This window comes from Talpa occidentalis, unplaced genomic scaffold (genome assembly GCF_014898055.3).
Source record: "Talpa occidentalis isolate TD23 unplaced genomic scaffold, MPIMG_talOcc4v2.1 talOcc4.14, whole genome shotgun sequence".
NCBI classification, from domain to species: domain Eukaryota; kingdom Metazoa; phylum Chordata; class Mammalia; order Eulipotyphla; family Talpidae; genus Talpa; species Talpa occidentalis.
This window is the reverse complement of record NW_023601433.1, coordinates 53,382,331-53,400,841: the sequence shown is the minus strand read 5'-3', so window position 1 is coordinate 53,400,841 and position 18,511 is coordinate 53,382,331.

Genomic DNA, 18,511 nt, shown 5'->3' with positions numbered 1-18,511 from the left:
ATTGCAAAAGAAACAGGTGGTATGTGCTTTGGTTGGTATGTGCTGCTTCCAATAAACAATACAATGTTGGCAAATATTTAACCCTCTTCTCATCACATAGCATAATACCTGATAACAATACCTGGGTTTGCTGCTCAAAAAAAAAAAAAAAAAAAAGAATGGACTTTATCATGCCCAGTTATTCTTTCTTTACTCTAAAAAATAGAATTTGAAGACTTGGGAATACATTTGTTCAGTTAGTTGAAGTTAATTATAAGAAATAACCCTTCTGGTATTTCTGGGAGAGTTTGCTGGGAAAAGTCAAGTCCTTTCTTTCCCGTCAAATATTTAAGATTGGGAAGATTTAATTTTAATCCTACTTGATAGTGCTTGGGTCAACTATGAAATTATACTATTTAAAAGCTCTTCAATAGACTTTTCTTTTAGGAAGATTATGTTGGTAGGCTTAAAAAAAAGAAGCACATCATTATTTGAGGGATCTTCCGATTGTTATTAGTCACTCCGCAGCTTTGCTCAAGACCATTAACCTTGTCATGGAGATAATCCACTTGTAATATTCACTGTTTCCCCTGATCTTAGAGTAAAAGATGAGCAAATTTATTCTTAGTTTTTTCCTAATGGTTTCTCTTTTAAAAAGAAAATTTATATTTGGAGGTGAAAATGTCTTTTTCTTTAAATTAAAAAAAAAAGAGCACACCAATAATGAGAACTTAAAGTAGAAGTCAGGTATCGGGATACACGCTGTGCATCTGATAAAGGTGCCTCTCAAGTGGCTAAGTAATACAGTTCTCATAATTAACCGATAGATTTCCAGGTCCAGCTCCTACCCAAGTTCAAAGCCAGACAAGTTAAAGTTAATCAAGTGCAAAACGGCTTAAATTAGTACATTGAAAGCCAAGTGACAGACGAAATAGAAGAATCCTGTGGCTGACACCGGGCCCCTCTCCCCACGCTTCCCTCCGGTTGAGCGCTGGTGTGAGCTGTTTGGAAGACAATTGCCATCAAAGTGTCTCCCTCTTGAGGGACTTCACGCTTCGGCACCCCTGCACGCAGGCACGTGGGGCTGCTAATGAGAGAGGCCAGCCGTCAGGGAATGCAATTCCACGTAGACATTTCCACCAAAATGGATTATTTCAGCCTCGTCGGTCACAGATTCTGTAGTTTTCCAGTGATTCATCTTACTATTAATAATGTCAGAGGATTTTAGGCCCTTGAATTAAATAATGATAAATAGGAGCCACAGAGTGTGCTAGGCTGAGGCCGTGCTGTTTATTTCCTCGTGCGGCACTGTCAGGCCTGATAAATCGGATCCCTGAAATAGTTTATAAAGTACTGAATTGATGTGGCCATTGGTGAGGGAGAGAATTAATGTTACAAAATAGGCCTGAAACCTAGATTGGATGAAAGCTGAGGAAAGCCTTTTATATAAATGCTCTGTTGGTGTCAGAAAGGGTTGCAATGAGAGGAGCCTGTGGAAGCCTGTGTTGCTGTGATCCAGGGGGGCATGGGTCAGGGAAGAGGGTCTGGGAGGTTGGGGGCTCCAGAGCTCAGGAAAGAGACCAGGTGGTCAGGAGTTCATTTATAATCCAAAGCAGTGAAGACACAGGAGAGGAATGAGGTCTATTGAAAGAGTGAGTGGAAGCTTCAAGTTATTTCAAGTCTCTTGTCCAGAGAGTTCCTAAGGCCCAAGTCCCTGGAGGCCCTGCATAGACAACACCCCTCATCACCTCCACACCCCTCCCACACCCCTGCAGTCCCCCAGGCTGGTCCCAGTACACAACAGTCCATGTGGGAGATCCTCTTAGATGCCCCAGTGATTCTGCTACCTGTATTAATTATCTCATCAGATCTTACAGAGAAAATAAACTAATTCTTTAGTGCTATTAAAATATTATTTCAATCATTAGTGGTATTTTGCTAAAATTTTGGGGTGGATTTAAATTTGATTGATGTTGGAAATGCTGAATTGTTCACCATATCCCTTTTGAGTTCACTGTGGATTTCATTAAACAGACCTCTGAATGCATCTGAACCTGCAGTCCTGAGCACACTGATTTCTCTTCCTTGTTTTCATTTATTTAAGAGACTTTTACAGGGTCTCCCCTGGTGGTGCAGTGGTTGAGCGCTGGGCTGCAAAGCTGCCTGCAGCCTCTGCAGCACCAGTTCGATCCCCGGCCGCCGGCGAGGGTCCCATGAAACGACAGACCTCTCCTGCCGCTCCTGCTGCTCCCCTCAGCAGTGTATTTCATCACTCTGCCTATTCTGTTCCCCGCTCTGGATCTGATGAATTCTCTCACCCTCCCGCGATTCTGACTGATATAGATAAACAAAGGATGCCCCTCATGGTTATGTAACTTTGCACATCTCCATGACGTTTTTTACAAAAGTTGAAATATGATACTTTTTTTTTTTTTTTTTTGGTCAGAATGGGTTGACCCAAAGCCAAGTCAAGACTCTGGGGCCCCATCTCGTGAAGATGAACTTCCTTCTCTTAGTTTGTCTATATAATAGGTTTCTGTGAATGCCTTGAGTGAAACAGAAGACAAGACTCCAGTTCCTAAGTCACTTTCTGAACATGTAATATGGAAATAGGTATAGTTAAATTAGCTAAAGGGCATTTTAAAACAACACATTAGTAAATGTTGGTGTATACATTACTTCGCAACATGACATGGCTTTAGGCTTTCATGGGGAATTTTGTCTTTCTTGGTGGAGATATTGAGGATTTTTAAGATTGAAAGAATCCAGGGTGGTTGTTATTTGGTGTCTCCTTTCTGTTAAGATAATAAGATAGTTATGGGTCCTCCCCGGTGGCGCAAGAGGTTAAGACACAACCTATGAAACTGTCCGCAGCCTCTGCAGCACGAGTTTGATCCCCGGCTGGCCAGGGAGCAACCCACATGGCGTAGCAAAACTTTCCTGTCTCGCCTGCTGCTCCCCTCAGCAGTGTACTTGGTCAATCTGCTTGTTCTGTTCCCCACTCTGTCTCTGGTGAACCATCTCACCTCCCACACCTCTAGCCTGTACCCCAGCTCTTTATGCATAAATAAATAAATCTTAAAAAAAATAAGATAGCTATGGACATCATCACATAGGCTCACAGAATGACGGACAGTCTTCATAAATAAAGTTGTGTCTTACCCGCATAGCTACCATTGTATGTCTCACTGCAAAGAAACAAGAAGAGCCAAATGTCATTGGACAGGAATTCCCAATGGAAGGTGAACCCATCAGAGAAGGGTCACACTCTTCATTTATGTGCTTTTCAATATATCTGATAAAGAACCTTCATAAAGCTCTTCATAATTTAAAACAGGGATTTCAGGATCTTCCTGGAAAAAACAGCAAGAGTAAAGTTCACAGGAAGTTGGCTTTTATCAAGGTGAGGCAGGATTCCCATTATTTTACTCCCCCAGTTAAACAAGGCCAGCTCACTTCTGCAAAGCTCCCTTCTCTTCACCAGCCTTCACCTGGCAGAATTAGTCCATACGGACATGGAAATGTTTCTTCATGCTCCTGTTTGCATCATCATCTTTTCATACATCTTTTTGAAACTAAAAGATGTTTTCCCTCATGAACCATATTTGGTTGCTTGGATTAGAGATTTAATCAGAACTCTACCCCTTAATAGATATGAACTAAAATCCCAATTTGTGTACTTCTGTACTTTTCTAGTTATAATGAAGCACCCCACACCGTGGTTTATCACATTAAGTAGGGTGATCCATTCTCTCCAGTTCACCTTAACCTGTCCTGGTATGTTGTTATGATAATCCTCACTCATCATGGAAAAGCATATTTAATTCTATCATGACAGGAAGTAAGCACTTTGTGTCTTTCTTTACATGTCATATGATGATTTAAGAAGTTAAAAATCTACGGAAACATAAATGTTGGCCAAATAATAAAAAGCTGAGCTGGGTTTCATCTTCCAACATGATGAGAGAGGATGTTATAACAGCACAAATTATTGTACAAGGTTAACTATCAAGTCTTGCCCCCATGAAATTATAGGGTCATTTCCAAGCTCTAGGCCTTTTTGCTCTTCCTGGCTTGTACTAGTCCTTCCCTAACTTATCTTCAAAGAACATCAGCTGTGCATGCCTCTTAACACTCTCAGTCCTCTGTGACTAATTTTCTGCCTTACTGAAAGTAAGATTCTAACTTAAAAGGACTAACATAGTAGGAAGACTATTCCTCCCCACCCTCTGCCATGCCCCCAAGAAAGTGTATGGGTTTCATGGAAGAAAGTGTGTGGGTCTTTGTGCTTAGAGAATATTTTCATTTATTTCAAGGTGATGGCTATGTTCAAGATGATTGGAGTTGACAAGAGTCTGATATCCAAATTCGCTATTATTCCTCAACTCTGAGTTACCTGAGCTTACAATAACCAGGATGACCTGGGATTTAGAAGCTTAGGAAGCGACACGGTTTGGGCAATTTTTCCCTTTCTGAATTAATTTGGTTTGAATGGTTTAAATCACAATCTGGTCAGATTTTCTTAGTCAGAAATAGTCTGTTGCCTCTTAAATGCATGGGCTATGCAGTAAACTAGGGAAAAAAAACCCTCTTAGACAAAAGATCCAATCAAATATATAAATTTCTTACCTAGATATTTATGATTAAAAAAAAAGCAAGGGGATGTCTATGCTCTAACTTACCAATTGATGTAGATTTCCTTGATCTCGAGGGGAGGGACTGATTACAAGTACCATCGTGGGGTGATGATGGAAAAGTCTAGATTGAGCACACTCTGACTGTGCTGATTGCTTTGATGGGGCTGCCCAAGCCAAGTGGTGTTTTACATATTCAATTTGAAGCACATGGTTAGGTTAACAGGAAGGGTTCACCCCAGTGCTTAAGAATGTCGTGCTTCTCCATCTTTTTTGTTCTTTTTTCCTATCACAGAGGTCTCTAAATTGGGAGTAATCTTGCATAGCCTGTGGGCTCTCTTTCTGTGGTCCAACCGGGTAAGGTAAGGATGAAATGTGGCAGCAAATAAAGGGCTGTTAAATGTAACGGACATGCCATGTCAAGAGCAATAAACCAGCAGGGGATGTACATACTTTGAGTGTTGCTTTTATAAACACTTCTAGAATTGCCATAGTGGCTCTCACAGGCACACGGACACAGGGAAACAGAACATTCACCTGCCAGGTGAACTATCCAAAGAGGGAAAGGAAATTATTCATTCATGCTGACACATTAAAAACCAAATAGGGTTCCAACATAGTGGAATGGATAGCAAAGAAGTTTGAGATGTAGCCCTTGTATAGGAGGAGAGGTTGTTAATAATTTATAAGGGAGGTAAGATTTATAGCTATTAAATGTCCACAGAGCTAGAACAAAACAACATACGAAGCAGGTAGGATTTATCACACCCAGGCAGAAGAAGCTCAAAGAAAGTCCTCTGAACCACAGAGGTATCCTCTGTACTACATAAGATAAAATCCAAACAGTATCCGCTAGCTGCAAGGTCTGTAAGAGATAGTGGTGACCTGCAACTCCGACTTCTCACAGCCTGTCACTCCTGCGTTTCAAGTAGCCACATTAGTCTTCTCTCTTTTGCTCAGATGTGTGGGGAAGCTTCCTATTGCAGGGCCTTTGCATAAGCTCTACTTCATGTGCCTTCAGTACTCTGTGCCCACCCTTTCAAGCACTCCTTATCTTGAAAATATCATCTTAAACTTTTTCTCCCAAAGAAGGTATTCTTCCCTGTCCTCCATCATACCCTCATGCTATTCAGAGAACATATCACAGCCTCTAAGTATTTTATTTGCTTTACTTGTTTTTTGTTTTTAATGACAATGTAGAATTTATCACTACTTCCTTGTGTTTCCTTCTTTGTAAATCTGTGAGCATTGCCTGGAACATAGCAACTTCTCAGCAAATATTTGTTGAGTAAAGTTATTTTTATTCCATTCCTCTTGAATTTTATTACATCTTTTAGCGAGTCAGTTGGCTGCAGAAACATGTTTTCAAAAGGAAATTAGCATGAGGATGGTCAAATACCTTTAGTACCTTATTATGACTCAATCAGAATTTTTAATTCTTATTTAAATCAGAACTTTTCCTTGCCAGAGACTAAGGTTTTTTTCACTAAAGCATCATTATGGTTTCTTAACATTTTGCCATCTCTTTTCTCTTTTTTCTATTGCCCCTAAAATGTTTTCAGGACATGAATAATGCATTTATTGTTTTCACATTTGTTTTTAACATCATAAATATATATTTTATTATAAAATGTATATTATTTATGATGTAATATGAAATAAATTGTATCAAATTATAAATATAAATGTGATTTGACATAAAAATTCCCCTTTTATATGCCACCTCCACACTCTTCCAAAGAGAGGCAATTACTGTTAACCATTTGGATTATACACTTTCAAACAATTTTCTACCCATTTATAAGTTTCCTATTGTAGCCTGTATTACTATCTATTTTATTGATTTCTATACTTTTCTTGTTATTTCCTATTTTCTATTTTCTTTGGTTTATTCTCTTATTCTTTACATGTATTCTGAAGTTGAGTACTTAACTCATCAATTTCCTTCCTTTCTTATTTTGTATGTGAGCATTTAAGGCTTAATTTCCTCCAAGTAGAGTTTCAGTAGTATACTACAATTTTTTGAAATAAATATATAAATAAAAGATATAATTTAAAATAATACATATAATTATAATTATTGCTCAATAGCTCATTGATGTGACTTCTTCTTAGAATGATGTATTTTTTTTAAATATTTAGTTTATGTTTAGATGTTTTGTGAATCACTCCTCAATTCATTGCACTGTAGTCGGATAGTACAATGGTATTCTTTGATATCTATTGATATTTGCTGTGTGTCAATTTTCACATGGACTTAAAAGGACTTGTTAGCTACTTTTAGATTACAGCAAGATTTCTAGTTGCATTTTTTCATGTCTTCTGTATCCTTACACATATTTGGCTTGCTCTATTAATTACTAAAGGAGGCATATTGAAATCTCTTATCATGAAGGGGGAGTCCCATCAGGTTATATCAGGTTTTGTGTATTCTGATATTCTTGGTTATACAATTTGAATTACTGTCACATCTTAATGGATTTAAGTTTCATTGTTACAAATGGAGAAGACGGATGAACTGAATGAAGTTCTGAACAGGGCCTCCGAAGTTCCCTCTGCATCCCTGTCCCAGCTATGCCACATGATAGCGCTGCAAACTTGGGCACTTTATCCAAACATTCTCAAATTCCTCCATTTATACAATAGAAAAAAAATATCAGTATTAACCCTATTCTGTCACATGAGAATTAAATAGGGTAACATATATAAACCACTTACATTCAGGTCTGGCCAGTAGGAATAGTATAAAAGTATTAATTAACATTATTACTATTACTATGGTTACTGTTATTAATACTGTAGCTACTAATAGTGCTGCTTTAGCTATGTCACAGCTCTTTCACTATTAATATCAATTTTATTTGATCAATAGAGCTTTACCAGTCAGCTTACTTTTACTAGAATTTGCAGCTATTTTCAGTCTTTCATGTTCACTCTGTGAACCTATTTCTTCTCTTTATTTTCAACCACATTAACTTGTGTTTGGAGGTGGAATTTAGCAGTTAATGAAGTTGGGCCAGTCTAGTGACTCCTGCTTTTTACCTGACAAGTTGAGCCAAGTTTGGTTCACTGTGTGGGGATGCCAGTATTACTTTTACCAGAAGCAGATTTCTGTCCCGAGGGAGATTGTACCTCTCTCTACCACCAGATTTGATGTGACCTGGTGACCCGTGAGGGAGGCCAGTGAATGTGCCTGGGACTGATGTCTTGTGTCTGGGTAGAAGCTCTACAATTCACTAAGCACACTGAAACTTTCCTTTCCTTCTGCCATGCCTATGGGCACAGCACACTCTTCTGTTAGCCTAGGCCCTGAAATGAGAATCTGGGCAAAACAGAGCAGAGCCCATTCACCCCCTGAAAAGACATATAGCTATTGATAAGCATTTCTTTTTTCGAGTCAGAAACCTGCTTCTGGTAAAAGTAATACTGTCATCCCCACACAGTGAACCAAACTTGGCTCAGCTTGTCAGGTAAAAAGCAGGAGTCGCTAGACTGGCCCAACTTCATTAACTGCCAAATTCTACTTCCAAACACAAGTTAATGTGGTTGAAAATAAAGAGAAGAAATAGGTTCACAGAGTGAACATAAAAGACTGAAAATAGCTGCGAAGGCTTGTCACCATTGTAGCACATCCTAGCCACCTTGTACCTGTGGAGCATGTTTGACTGCATTTACCTTCACTTTGCTCTCTGCACTGTGCTTTTTCTGTGCTTCTTTTATTTTTGTCCACTTTTTTTTTTTCTCCTTTGCCTCCTTCTTTTGGACTGATTAAAATGTCTGTTTTAATATAACTCTTTCTGTTCCTTCTATAATTAACTACAATGAAATGCACAAATCTTACGTGTTCTAGTTCAATTAATTGGGACAAATCCACACACCTAAATCCCTCATGAAAAGGTGGAACACTTCCACTATCTCAAAGTTTTCTCATGCTCCTTATAATCCTTAAAGCTGAGATAACCCCTCCTTGAGGTAACTCTTATCTTGGCTAATTCTACCTTTTCTGGAACTCATACAAGCAGAATAGTATGATATACACATCTTTGTATGTCTTTTTTTTATTGTTCAGTATAATGTTTTCTAGAATCATTTAGATTACTACATGAAGCATTTTGTTCCTTTATATAAAACTTTCATGGAGAAGTAGTCAATTGTATTAATATACTACCACTTACGTATTCAATCTTTTCTTGTAAGTCCTATTTTTCATCTGCCTCTGGGACAATTTCTATTGACTGCTTATTTTTCTGTGCAAGAGGCATATATTCATGTTTCTTTGTGTGACTCACAATTTTTGTTGAAAAACTGAGCAACAGTTTAAATCATATGATGCAGCAATCCTTGAAACCAGCTTCCCCTCTTTATAAGCATTGTTAATGTTATATTATTTTCTCTGTTGTTTATTTAATAACTTTTGAACACTAAATTGTGTTCTGTAATTTAATTTTGTGTTCTGTAATTTAATTTAAAATTGAGTTCTGTAATTTAATTTTGCAAAGTATGCCTTTTTGTGTGTGTGTGTGTATGTAGCTATGAGTCTCTATGTTTGTATAGCTTAGTGGTCAGTTAATGATTGAATGGAGATTTACTTAGATACCTGAGATAAATAAGTCTCTCACTCTTTGCCAAGTGACTTTATGTACATTTGACAACTATGCCTTAGCTTTTAGCTCCTGTTTATATAGGGTCTCAAGGTCAACCAGAGGTGAGATGTTAGTACATTTTCAGATCTTCATTAAGCCTGCACACAACCTTGGGTATACATATGACCTGGGCATGTGCATACACACCCAGGAGCATGTATGGGCTTACTGCAGTCCCTTATAGTCACCTCATTTCCAACTTTTTTCTTTAAGTGTTTTCTTTAGTCTCTTTTTTGCCTCAAATATTTTCCACAATTTCAGGAAACCATAAAGCAAATGTATTTGCCTGTAATTATTTTTGACATAATTGATCCCTTCTTCTGGGTAAAGACTTTCAGGTTCCCAGTTGGAGCCAATATTGCCCATCATTTAAGTGGGGTACTCCAGAGGACCATCAGAAAGCTCAAATAGTGTCAATTCTTTGGGAATGAGGATTTGAAAGAGAACCATTCTGATCCCTTCATTGCTTTCTAGTCTACTTAATCTCAGGAATGTGGTCTGTAATTTGCTAGAGGCCATTACAAATTCAGAAAGTGGAACATGGGAACGGGAAAGTGAAGACATTGTGAAACTCACCTCTAATAAGTTTTAACAACATAAAAATATGCACTCATCAACCCTTCCAAACTAATCTAGATCTCAGCCCAAATATTTCCTCTGATCCAAACCCATGTACTTGGTGCCTTTTGGCCTGGGTTAGGGCATATTAAAAATTTGCCCAAAAAACATCTTAGAGATCTCCGTGTATCTTCTCCACCCACTGTAAGAAGTTCTACCAGTCTTCTTCATCTTAATAAATGATTTTTTTATCCACTGATATCTCATGGTATAAAAATGGGCATCTTTTATGAAATAACTATCTTCCTCACCACGTTTATAAAAATGACAAATACATATTTTAATTTCAGAATGTTTCTTGGATTCACTCCTCTCATTTCGGGGCAAAGCCACCATGATCTCTTCATGGTGTAGCTCCACACTGATTTTTCTCTCCATTCTTGGTCTGTAATAAGCTTTTTACCTCATTAGAACATTCAGACATGTTAATTCCTTTCTTTGAAATACTCTCTGCTCTCTCCATCTTTCTTTGGTGAAGAAGCATTTAAAAAAAATTAATCAGTTTAGGTTTTGACACACTGCCTGTTTTTGAAAGGTCTTGCAATGATGATCTGATGTCCCCACTCTGTCCCCTTTATGAGATAAGTAATATGTCCTCATGTTAGTATTATTAATTTCCTTGGTTTGTTCAATATGCACAACACTATCTACACACACACACACACACACACACACACAATACCTAAGCCATAGATTGCTTAGTTTGGCATAGTTTTGAGTTTTATAGAAATAGAAAATACTGTGACTTGCCTCTTTGATGCAGCATTTTGTTTTCTGAGATACATCCATATTCATGCATATAGTTGTAATTCATTTATTTTCGTTGCTCTATTTTATATATTGCGTGGTTATCCTATTATTTATTCGCTCACTCTGCTATTAATGGATATTTATTGTTTCTTCTAGCTTTCTGTCTATTTTGAACAATGATGTTTATGAACATTTTTGTGTATGTCTCCTAGGGTATCTGTCCTGAAATGAAACATATTGAAATAGTTCTCATCAGAGAATTGAAAATATATTAGTGCTGCTGGAGCATTTGTGTGTGTGTGTGTGCATGCATGTGTGCATGACAGAGATGGTGATATGTAATAACATGGAAGACAAATGCAATGACTAAATCATATTGAGTTTTGATGGTCATTCTAAGGACTTTAGATTTTTAAATTAGCATGGAGTAGTCTAGTGTTCACCAAAGAGCTCTAGGCCAGGTTTTTATGTCTGAGACTCATGGATTTACTAATAGAACTGAAGCCATGGCTATAGAGAATCTCTTAGGAATGGTCTATGTTGAGAGAATAAAGCTGACTAATAAGATATACGTGAATCATTCAAGTCCTGGCAGCAGAAGAGAGCAGAAGGGCATTTCTGTTTCTCCCTTTTCCATCTCTTTATAGGTGGGATATCTGAGCAAAACCGTCTTCAAAAGACTCAGGTCTACCATACACTTCAAGTGTACTAACTCAGAGGAAGGAAGTTATTCTATATTTGAAAACCATTTTTTTTAATAATAAACACAATTTTTAATATAATAACAGTGATTCCTATCAACACTAATCAGAGATAAAGTGAAAACTAAAAATATGTATTTAAAGAATACAAACCTATGTGAAGAAAAGTCCAAAGAAAACTTTAACAGCTATTATCCTTAATGGGTAAATTGCTATATTTGACCTAAGCTATTTAATGAGATTTTCTCATATCATAAATTACTATTATAAACTTTCCTTTTGAAATATTACACATAATTTCATATCAGTATATAAACAAACTCTCATTCATGTAACTACTTTTCCTATTGCTACAAATTTTTGTTTTCAACTTTTTATAATAATTTCATAAATTCTTTTTTCATAGATCTCTCACATTTCCTCTAAGAAAGATTCCTGCAAGTGGAATGCTTAATGTTTAATTCATAGATGTAAATGTTTTAAGGACTTTTGCACATACATTGTCCAATCTCACTGAAGAAGCTGGTCCAGAAAGAAGAAATTCCCTTTCACTACTAAGTAGAATACAAAATTTACCTAGGCCAAGATGATATGATTAATTAGGAAAAAAAGGACACTCAAAATATCATAACAACTAAAGACGTGGTCACTCACCTCTCTCAACACAGTGTTTTCTCTTGTCTTCTTCTCCTAAAGTCTTCGTAGGTTCTGGGTATGCCCTGCCCTGCCAGCTGATTTGGCTCAGAATGGAAAGTTTTACCAACATCCTCTCAGATGGCCTGGAATCTAGATTTCCTATTGGATCCTACTTTGCACTGCCAAACACTCTACTTTCTAGTCACTCTGCTCCTAAGGCCTCATCTTTCTGATTTATTCTTTTGTTCGCTTACTCACTTGTCTTTGTCCTTTGAACTGCTATGACAAAATAAGACTTAAGGTGACTTAAAACACAAACATTTATTTCTCAGCATTCTGGAACTGGAAGTGCGAGGTCTAGGTGCTGGCAGATTAGCTGTCTGGTGAGTATCTGCTTCCCAGTTCATAGATGGGTCCTCTCGTTGTGTCCTTTACATGGTGGGAGGGATGAGGGAGCCCTCTGGGGTCTCTCTTATATAAAGGCATTAATCTGTCACAAGGGCTCTACCTTTATGACCTAGTCACTTGTTAATATCATCATATAAGGGATTAGATTCAATTGTCGAATTTGGAGGCACACAGACATTCAGTCCATAATATCACTCTTTCAGCAAATATTTACCACCTTTCCATTTGGAGTCTATCACTGCAATAACTTCTGGGGAGACATGGAGTAAGGGGAAGAATAATATTCAGCTATGAGTATATGGCCGAATTTGGTGAGAAACAAATCAGGAACTTCACAGGAGGAAAGTAGAGGTTCTTGTTGACTTGTCCTTAGAGGCAGACTCTGCTCCCTGGTGTGTGGGCAACACCAAGCAGAACTGTGGCTTGCTGGTCTCCACCTGACCCCTGCCAGCCTGAGTCACAGTGAGCGCTGACCCTGTGCATTGAATAAAGGGCCCATTCATTTGATGGATTAGGATGAGGGCAAGAAAAAAAAAATGCTGCTTGGGAGTAAAGAGAGCAAAGCACCCCTGAGGAAGTTTCTACTGATCCTTTTAGTATTCTTCAGTATTTCTCCTGTTACTTGTACATATCAAGAATTTAAAGAAAAATTTTCAGTGTTTTTTCCCCTACAATTAAGAAGGTATATCACTTCCTCAGAAAGTGGCATTTAGAAAGACTAAAACTATGCATTGGAAAATATAAATGCTTTATAATGATTTACAAGTGTATGTTGGTCTTTTTGAAATGTTCATGGTTGCTTGATGTTTTAAAAATAATTTAGGACATAATAGTATGCTTTTCTTTCACCAGAGATGACATGACAGAGAGCTGGTTTAAAATAATTTTTCCAGAAAGCACTGGTATAAAAGGCTTTCCAAATATCTTGTGCAACTGTGTTTTGAGCTCCAGTGTAATTGTTACAAGGACACTTCTAAGTTCAGACTATTTGTCCTTAATCCTTGTTTGAATGAAAAATTTAATGAATGTGTTGTTTGAATTTGCTGTCCTGCCTATTACATCAATCCAAGAGGTGGAGTTGAAAAAAACAAGTAAAATCTTATGAGGAAAGGCTATTTTTTTTTTTTTTTTTTTTTTTTTTTAGTGTGAGAGGTTAAAGAAAGGAAATAGGAATGACGGTCTGCCCAGACTTGGCAATAGAGTTTATCAGCAAGTCATGCTCCACAGAAGCTTTCCTAAGGAACTGATAGAGCTGACTGTTTGGATTTACAAATCACTGTCTATTTAACCTTAAGAGCTAAGACTCACCCTCTTCATTAGAATAGTAAATTAAAAGGTTCACAGGAACAGCTCAGTTTGGCTTAATTTAAGCCCCTTCTCAGAAAACGTGAAGATTACTATGATATAGAAATCAATATTTTTCAGCTACAGAAACTTGAGTGCTTGGCACTTTTCCTTCAATTCCTCTTTCCCCCTGGTTGTCCAGATTCCATTCCCATAATCCTTAAATCCCCAACTTATTCTCATCACCATAGAAACACCTGGTGTGATCAGTTTTGATGGTTGTAGGCTAACCCTCTGTGGCTTCTGCCCGCCAAGCTCTTCTGGCTTCAGCCCCTGCTTCTCGGGGCACAAAGGGCAGAAGTGGGAGCTGACTACACAAAGCTTCTCCAGCCCATTAGCTGGCTCTCCTCAGGGGGAAAGGCATCCCTGATACTGTTCTCTTCTTCTGTTAGCAAGTGTTTAAATATGCCAAGAGCCATAGTCACTTTTCATTTTTTAAAGGTTTATTTATTTATGTATATCAGAACTGGGGTACAGGCCAGAGGAGTGGGTGGTAAGAGGATACCCTAGAGATAGAGTGGGGAGCAGAACAGGCAGATCTACTGAAATACACTGCTGAGGGGAGCAATGGGCAAGTCAGGAGAGGTCTGCTGTGCCATATGGGTAGCTCCCTAGCCAGGGATGGAACTGGTGCTGTAGTGGCAGACAGCTTCATAGGTTGTGTCCTAATCCCTTGCACCACCAGGGAGATGCCATGTTCCCTGTTTAAACTCTCTATATTTTTATTGAGATAGTGCGTTGGTAACATTGTATATGATTTGGAGGCAGAGGCTCACACCTCACCCACCACAAGGCACTTGGGTCCTCCTCTTTCTTCTCTCTCTGACACTTTAAAGTACCCACTGTCCTCAATATAACATCAGGATATTGCTAAAATAAGCAAAGTTTGGTTGACATATTTTTTTTTAATAAGTGACTTTAACCTTGAACCAAGACCTTCATGAATGTGAACAGCAGTGTTTGTAGGGGTGAAGGGTGGTTTCGGGGGATAGATATGTGTGAAAGTGATGTTTCTGTATTTAAGCTCAGCTCCAGTTTCCCCACATATGCAGAGTATATGTTTCTGGTAATTCTGAGACAGATGCAACGTGTGTAAATAAGGCTCAGATTTCACATATTGAAAAGAAGAGAAGAACATGAGGCTTACGTGGAGTCTTTAAATTGATTTGGTCATTTCTGCCACCTTAACGATTGATGAAGGTGGGATCAGGATTGATTCAGCCGTAGCAAATGGTTATTGATTATTAAAATAGCAAAAGAGATTAGATCCCTGTGTCCTAGTGCAAAATGAAGTGGAGATTTGTCAATTATCTCGTGAATTTGATCCATACTGTTGTCATTGTTTCTTTTGTGTGTCAGCACAGCCAATTCTCTTGTGGGGATAAAGTATTTTCACCGTTTGCCCTAAAATGCTTGTAAACTCAGCCTGATCTCTCTTGCCGAATATATTTCAAACTTTGAGACTACTTTCAGCCTATTCAAGCCAATTTTATAATAACAAGAATATAATGACAAAGAAATTTAACAATTATGCCCAAGAGGAAACAAATACAGACTATAAAATACAGTTAGAGAATATAAAAACCAAATTTCAGAATTCTGAAGACATAGAATATAAGTTCTTGATGGTTGCACAGTAGTTTATGTTTTTAGAAAAAATCTTTTTTCCTGAAAAACAGTTGTTTTTGTTAAAAGAAAAAAATGAACAGGATTTATTCATATGAAATAGATTGACCAACAATGTAAATACATGAATAAGTCATATTGGTTGGGGTAGAATAGAGGGATATGATTGTCCTGTTGGGATTTAATTCTGGTTTGCAGATGGGATTGTTCACACAGCTGCCCACATTGGTAATTCAAATGACCAAGTCACCAGCTCTGCCTACATTTTCCTCTGTTGACTAAATATTCCCTAATTTGATCAGAATTTCCAAGAAGCAGGTGACATTAAAAATGATAACTTACTTCTTTTCCTTAGTATAACTGAAATAACAGCTCAAATTATTTAAAGAGTATAGTAGTCTCAGTGAAATATTTGTTTCTTACTGTCATTCTATCCAGTTGCAAAACAACAATAATAATGGTCTCCCCCCACAAAAAAAAAAATCCCTCCCCGTATCCACATGGTTATTAGGCTTTCTTGTTTCTATTTCTGGTATTTTACAAACTGGGTGACACATGCTAAGAATGTACAACTAAAGCCTTTTGGTAACATTAAAAACTAAACACCATTCTCTAAACCAAGACATGTTAAAGATGGATTTCAATTGTTTCAATTTGTGCCTATTTGTGTGATTTGATAAGCAAGTCTCCTATATTTCCATTTATTCCAAAAATGCCTTTTGACCCACACAGCCTACACTGTCTATCATAAGCATCACTGCAGAGGTCACAATAGTCCACATAGTCCCTAGAGATCAACATAGTATTCAAGATGGAAGACTCCATTTAGTATCAATGCTACTGTTTTGAGCAGAACCCCAAAGAAAGGTTTTTTATTTTTATTGTCTGTGCCCTGGAGGAGTAAAGTGTAGAAGCCCTGATGGGGGAAGGTGCTGGAGAGTTTGTGGTGCAAAGAAGTGACCAAATGGGTGAATGAGTGTGTGCATGTGTGAGTGTGTATGTATGCATGCAATCACATGTGTGCATTAACACTACTGCATTGTCCAGAATTCAGATGTCAGAGCTGGTCTTTTTTATTAAGAACCTACTTTGCTCATTTTTCACTCACCCCAGATGTTTGTAAGACATATAGATCTATTTCAATTTTAGTAAATGGATATGTATTGTAACTCATTGCTTCATAGGCTGTGCTTAGTGCAGGCAAATTTTCCAGTGATGCTTTTCTGACCTTCCAGAGACATTAATTTAACCTGATTTCTCCTGGGTCCCAAAGGAATACCAGTACCTGTGGAAATCCTACCAATGTCTCCAGGGGAAACTATACGCATTGGTTAAGTATTCTACAGCCCAGTGGTGCTACTGAACTATGGGGAGGTGGCTCCAATGTAGTTACTCCCACAAAGGAGCATTCACAAAACCAATTTTGAAGTTACTTGGGCTTTCCATTGATGACTATTGAGTATCTTATAGGATCAGTCATATCTTGCTTTTTTAATGGAAACTGATGGACACTCACTCCAGAGACTTCCTGGAGATTTTATTGCTTCCCAAACTCATTTGGCCAAGTAGGTGCTAAATGTTAAGACTAACGTTTGAAGCAAAATTTACAAACTGAATTTCAAACACCTAATAAGATAACTTAAAATTACCTCAAGCTTTCAAATATCACATACTATAAAAATACAAATTAGGCAGCAAATGCAGCCTGGCCATAATTAACACTGTGATATGTTCAAATAATCAGCTCTCTTCTATGGAGCCTATTGAAGGAGATTATTATGAACGATCATTCACTAATCATTATGTGACAACTATTTTTGTGGCATCGATCTATTCTGTCTTGCCTGCTTTTTTGGCACTGCTCACAGTCTCCTAAAAGGTGATATTTCCCCCACACAGACAGAGATAATTCTTCCAAGAGCTCCAGTTGATGCCAACCTTTGCTCATACGATCATCTGTACACAGCCAGGCATCACTTTCAATCAGAGAAGCGAGGAAAAATAAAACTAGATGGCTTTCAGTTCCAATCACGTCTTGTTTTACTTCGCTCCAGCCAATACGTTATCAGGAAATAATGGATTTTTATCTGTGAAAGTGAAAAGAGCAGGTTTAAGATTTTCAAATTTAAAAATGTTCTCCCTCTGCATTTTATGTGGTAAATGGAAGGCTCTCTTTGATGGAAAGAGGAAAGTTTCATTTTATTCTAATGTAAAAGAGTTCTTTCAAGACAGAAAACCCAGTTAGTTTTTATCCTAAGAAAACACGGCCCATGCTCTACATGGCGGATTTGCAGCAAGTGTTGAGAGTCATCTTGTGGAGTTGGTCTTATTGCCACTGCTTCTTCAGTTGTGCAGTCCATAGGGGGGCATCATCTTCACTGGGTTTTAATAGTGAGCAGGGGCAATGAGCCAGCAGGGAGACAGCAACTTGAGTCCCTTTATCCCCAGTCCCCAACCCCCAGGGGTAAGCTACCTTTCTAGCACCTCCTTCCCAGGCGTGCAATCATGGGAGATGTGCAACACCACAGGTGCGGTCATAGAGGCTAGTGGCAGAAGGGTGTGAAAATTCTGATAACTCATTTACCCTACACCATCTTATTCATGAGTGGGATGGATGTTCTGCAGCCAGTCCAGGCCAGGTAGCTTCATCATCGCTTCAGGCAGCTAAAAAGAGAACGTTGGAGCCCTTGGCATCATCCTCATAGGTTAGGGGAAAATAAGCCAGCAGAGAGAGAGCAACTTGGGCCCCCTGCGAATCCCTAAATCATTCCTTAGCCTTTCTCTGCCGCTCTCCACTGCACTCCCCTGCACGCCCTCTGTGACACTGCCCTGATAGCCTCAGTCTCTCGGCTCAGGTGTGCCAGCTCATGCACGCCCACACCACACTCCAGTGTCCACCACCAGGAATGAACGCCCCGAGCCCATGTTCCCAAGCGCCTCTTGCATTCAAGGCCACAGGTGATAGCCACGAAGGCCAACGGAGCAAAAGCCTGAGCAATCTCATTTACCCTACAGTGGCCTAAGGCGGTGAGTGATTTGCAGGGGTCAGGACTGGTGGCACATTCCTGTGGAGACCTGGCTTCTCTGTCTCCTGTTGGCCTATCAGACTGCACGTCGCCTCCACTGCCCACACCAGCAGGTGTCAGGGACTCTGGAAATGACGGTGATAGCC